This window comes from Pseudophryne corroboree, chromosome 5 (assembly GCF_028390025.1).
Source record: "Pseudophryne corroboree isolate aPseCor3 chromosome 5, aPseCor3.hap2, whole genome shotgun sequence".
NCBI classification, from domain to species: Eukaryota; Metazoa; Chordata; class Amphibia; order Anura; family Myobatrachidae; genus Pseudophryne; species Pseudophryne corroboree.
Window position 1 is genome coordinate 290,456,336 of NC_086448.1, and position 6,028 is coordinate 290,462,363.

At 43.3% G+C, this 6,028-nt stretch overlaps 1 pseudogene; it reads right to left on the reverse strand.

Annotated features, from left to right (window-relative positions):
- Positions 1–5,908: 5,908 nt before the first annotated feature.
- LOC134931513 (5S ribosomal RNA) lies at positions 5,909–6,028 on the reverse strand (annotated as a pseudogene).

Consider the following 6,028-nt stretch of genomic DNA (forward strand, 5'->3'; position numbering starts at 1 on the left):
TTTTCTGCACATCTCTGATCAAAACTCACCAAATTTCCAGGAGTTTATACTGCTGTACCTGTGTATAATGCCCAAATGTACCCTTTGGCTTTTATATTGCATGGACATCTGGCTCTGGGGTTAGCCTGTGCCTCCTGAGCCATTTACCTCACCGCACATCCCTGCAGTACACATATATATACACATGTATGTGTATATATATATATATATATATCTATCTATCTATCTATCATGTGTGTGTGTGTGTGTTTATATGTATGTATGTATGTATGTATGTATATACATGTGTATATATATGTATGCACATGGATATATATGTACTATAATTAAAATAAAGTAAACTTTTATTGCACTTACAAGTGCCACCAGGAAGACAGCAGGCTGCAGAGGACACTAGACAGCCATTAATAATACTCATGCAGCTTAAAAAAAAAAAAAATTTTTTTTTTTTAGTGGAGGGTGGTTTCTGGGTGCTAGGAACCCCCCCTCCTGGGTGCGCCACTGGGTGCCATCCAATAATGGAAATCTACTGAGGTCGCCACTCCAAAAATCCCAAGGGTGGGGGCTGAGGAAGCTGTGGATTATATCTGTGTCTCTCACTGGGACACAAGGTGCATCTCTTGGGGACTCAACAATACGTTGGAGATGACCTGAGTTATTCTGTGAAACTCCCCCACAAACAGAACCACCTAAGTTCTTTGAGTAAGTGAGTTAGGTTTTGTATTTTTTATTCCTTTTCATTTATTGAGATTGCTGTATTCTGTTTTTAAAATATGCTTAATAATCTTTGTAACTTTTTTTGGAACTAAAGCTCTGAAGTATTCTTGAAATTAAATATCTAATTTTAGTTCTGATTCTCTGATCTTATGAACTCAGGGCCCGAGTGGCTCACGTCTACCTTTTCTAAGTATTGCAGTGTATGTGTGACAGGTAAAGCTAAAGACGCCTGCAACGTCCGTAATATATTGAAAAGTCTTTGCTGGTGGCAGCTAAGGTATTTGACTAATCCCGTGTGTCCAAAAGTGACCCCCCACGTCGCATGTGGCAATTCTCAAATTGGCATATTTGCGAAATCGGCTGGCAGCTTCGTGACATATATATATATATATATATATATATAAAATGCTGTTCTGAGGGCGCTAGACCGGCACTTCTAATAATACATCTTTGTTTTTGGTATGTATATATGCTTATCTGCTATTATCAACATTTATCCATACTGTGGTACTGAGTTGCTCTGTTTATCACTTAGATAATGTACCCCTGAGGAAGTCCTTTGGGACGAAACGCGTTTGGTTTAATGATCTTTTTATTTCAGTGCTACAATCCGAGCAATATTCTGGCCCAGAAAATTGCTATATCTAACTGGAAGGATTTGCCTTGTATTTTTACAAAAATCTGTATATGTTTGTACTTTCCTACTTTTTTAATGGAACTGTGAATACATTTTAATTGATTTACATCTTATTATTTCTGTAATGGTTACCATGTTGTAAATGTCAAGACTGTATTGTCTAGACAAATGAGACTAGCGCCCCCAGACCAGCATTTTGTATTCCTTTTCTGAGCTTCTACTGGCGGGAGGCTTTTCTAGAGGTGCTGCTCTATATACACCTTAGCGCAGTTGGGTATTTGTGTTATATATATATATATATATATATATATCTATCCATCCAAGGACAGCCCCGGCACTCCTCCAAATAAACTGGCTGTGGTGCCCTTCCTTGTGGACATGCCAGTCCACCAACATACACCAAACGAAATCAGGTGGCACTCACAGGCTTGTAGCTGAATGGAAACAAACTTCACCCCGTGAAGATTTTTAATGAAAAACAACAGGCAACGTTTCGGGGACGTGTCCCCTTCCTCAGACAATTCAATAGTGCAAAAAGAAGTGTATAAATAACATACATTGACCCCACTTACCCCCGCAATCACGACTCCCAGCTGCGCTGATAAAGGCGGCTCTGTTGTTATTCAGGACACGTCCTCATATGTTGCAGAGTGTGACAGGTTACTTAGTGACAGTAAGACATATTGCCAGCTCGACCATGACCCCACCCCTGTCTTCAAGCAGGAGCTTGATGCGTTATTAAAACGAGCAGTAGGTGAGGGGTTGATATCACAGGTAATTAGTGATAAATTGTCCACAAAATGGCCTGTGGTCCCATTATTTTACACCCTTCCAAAGATCCACAAGGACGCACAGAGACCACCGGGGAGACCTATTATCTCTGCCCGGGGGTCTCTGTGCGAGCCAGTGGCTGTGTTTCTTGACACGTTTTTGCAGCCATGTATCCAAGCCACCTTTTCTTATCTAAAGGATACCAACATGTTGTTGGAGAGATTAGCTGGGTTGGGTCCAGTACCTAGTGAAACAATCATGGTGACGTTGGACGTGACCAGCCTCTATACATGTATTCCCCATGAGGCGGGGTTGGAGGCGGTCAGACGGCTCATTACGGGCAATAGTCTATACACAGGTCCAGATGTTGATTTGTTTATTGAGTTACTATCCTTCACATTAACACATAATTTCTTTTTGTTCAATGGGAAGTTCTACAAACAACTCACGGGTTGTTCCATGGGGTCCCCGGTGGCCCCGTCATTTGCCAACTGTTATATGTGGGAGGTGGAGAGGGATCTGTTTTTTGTAGATGCAAGCATCTCCAGTACAATTTTATTATATTTCCGTTACATCGACGACCTCCTGATTTTGTGGAATGATGATATACAGAAATTGATCGGGATCATCATGAAACAAAATAACTCCAACAGTCCCATAAAATTGACCTGGGACTACAGTAAATCAGATATCTGTTACCTAGATGTATGTATTCAGCTAAGAGAGGGGCAGGTGGTGACAGCTCTGTATAAAAAGCCCACGGACAGGAACACCCTGCTCCGGGCAGAGAGCTCCCACCCTAAAGCGATGATTCGCAGTTTGCCCTACTCCCAGCTTCTTAGGGTTTGCAGGAACAATACCGATTCAAACACACGGGAGGTGCAACTTGAAAAGATGATACGGAAATTTAGTGAGAGAGGGTATGCACTACCAGAACTGAAAAAAGCACGAGAAAGAGCTCTGTGCAATTTTCAGAAACAAGCTAAGCAGCGCCACAAAACACTGCCCAGGGATATTATTCCATGGGTAACGGAATACAACTCCAACAGTCCTGTTCTGGTAAAGCAAGTCAAGGGCATGTGGCAAATGGTCACTTCGGACCCTGACTAAAAATGCTTTCATAACAGCAAACTCATGGCGAGTTACGCCAGGGGCAGGAATTTGAAAGATTTGGTGGTCAAGACCGACATCACGGGTTTTGATGCCAAGAGTACTCCCAGGCATTTTTTAAGCAAGAAAAATGGTTGCTTCAAATGCCTAGGGTGCACGACCTGTTCCTTTTTGCTAGTCGGTGAGACCTTTCCACACCCACATACGGGCCAACGCCTGAAAATTAGGTGGCCACTCACCTGCACGTCCCGATTTGTTGTCTACGTAATAGTGTGCCCCTGTGGGCTCTATTACGTGGGCAAAACTGAATGCCAATTGAAGGTTCGATTAACCCAGCACAGGTCTGCTATTCGGGCAGCCCTGCAGGCAGGGACCAGCGATCAACCAGTGGCCAGGCATTTTGCCACACAGCATCACACGTTGGCAAGCCTGAGGTACAGGGCCAATGACCATGTACCAGCGTCCATACGAGGGGGTGACAGGGGGAAAAAACTATTACAGCTTGAATCCAGGTGGATTTTTCGCCTGGACAGTTTGGCCCCTAGAGGGTTAAATGAGTCCTTGGGATTAATTAACTTTCTTTAAACCGACATTAGAACCCTGTCATCTATGTCCTTGCCAAAGGCCCAGCTCCTAGATTCTTGGCAACTAGCGTAGTTAAATCGCATAAAATAGCATCACTGCAATGAGTAGTGTAGTGAGCACTAGAGCTGTTGGTTTTCATCAGGGACAGCTTTGACAAATGAAAAAGGGTTTCCCCACGAGTAGAGCCATCCTTGCCCGTCCACCTCTAGCTAATGTCGATTGAGCTTTGGATTTAGCTGCACTAGAGAGTTGGAAATTGAAAATCTCCATTTGCGTCAGACATAGTGTGTTGTAAGTTTTATGTAAATGTATGTTGATGTCTTGTATTTTTATCATGCTTGTATTATCACATATTTGCTTGTTTTTATTGACACACTCCAGCTCCGTGTGAGCGCTTTTGAGATGTGTGCCGTTTTTATGACACATTGCTACTTTTGATGTTGATTGATAAGTGCTGTTTTGTCTTTGTTTACATGCACAGTGCTCCCAGCGCGTCGCCATGGTGACCGGTGAAGCCTGAACGTGTCACTTCCGGTCGGGCTGTGACGTCGAGACCGGAAGTGCGGGACGGGGGATGCCGAGACATGCCGTGGTCCGCGCAGCTGGGAGTCGTGATTGCGGGGGTAAGTGGGGTCAATGTATGTTATTTATACACTTCTTTTTGCACTATTGAATTGTCTGAGGAAGGGGACACGTCCCCGAAACGTTACCTGTTGTTTTTCATTAAAAATCTTCACGGGGTGAAGTTTGTTTCCATCCAGCTACAAGCCTATGAGTGCCACCTGATTTCGTTTGGTGTGTATGTATATATATATATATATATATATATATATATATACACATACACACTGCTCAAAAAATAAAGGGAACACTAAAATAACCCATCCTAGATCTGAATGAATGAAATATTCTTATTAAATACTTTGTTCTTTACATAGTTGAATGTGCTGACAACAAAATCACACAAAAATTATCAATGAAAATCAAAATTATTAACCCATGGAGGTCTGGATTTGGAGTCACCCTCAAAACTAAAGTGGAAAAACACACTACAGGCTGATCCAAATTTGATGTAATCTCTTTAAAACAAGCAAAAATGAGGCTCAGTAGTGTTTGTGGCCTCCACGTTCCTGTATGACCTCCCTACAACACCTGGGCATGCTCCTGATGAGGTGGCGGATGGTCTCCTGAGGGATCTCCTCCCAGACCTGGACTAAAGCATCCGCCAACTCCTGGACAGTCTGTGATGCAATTGGTGGATGGAGCGAGACATGATGTCCCAGATGTGCTCAATTGTATTCAGGTCTGGGGAACGGGCGGGCCAGTCCATAGCATCAATGCCTTCGTCTTGCAGGAACTGCTGACACACTCCAGCCACATGAGGTCTAGCATTGTCTTGCATTAGGAGGAACCCAGGGCCAACCGCACCAGCATATGGTCTCACTAAGGGTCTGAGGATTTCATCTCGGTACCTAATGGCAGTCAGGCTACCTCTGGAGAGCACATGGAGGGCTGTGCGGCCCCCCAAAGAAATGCCACCCCACACCATTACTGACCCACTGCCAAACCGGTCATGCTGGAGGATGTTGCAGGCAGTAGAACATTCTCCTTGGCATCTCCAGACTCTGAGAAAAATACCAAATAAGAAATGGAAAAAGAAGTAGACTCTTGTTTGGAAGCACTCTAACTCAGAGGAACTAGGTTGTATACATGTCTTAGGCTGGTAAAATCATGATTTTATTGAATTCCTATTAAAATATAGAATTATCGGAGTTCAAAACTAGTTCTATGTGATTCAAGACTATGTGCAAAAATATCTATGTCAATTTAATGAATAATTAGCGAAAATTGCTATAATATGATGTAAGCCGGACAAACTTTAGGGTGGGGGGTGGGGGGGGGGGGGGGGAAAGGGAAGGACACCTACTAGTCTCAATGGTGTCTGTCAGATGAATATATATGAATATAATATATGACCATCATTCATACTGCAAAAATCCCAAATGGAAAAAGTAGTTGCAGGGAATTAAATCATGGGTCATATGAATCCGAGTACCCATCTGTGACTTAGAATTGGGCAGCAAAATTTATTTGCAGTACCAGGATGTTCCAAGGTGGTCTCCCATCCGAGTACTGGTCCGGCCCTCCACTGCTTAGCTTCCAAGATCGGAAGAGATTGGGCATCTCCAGTGGGGTATGTCCGCAATT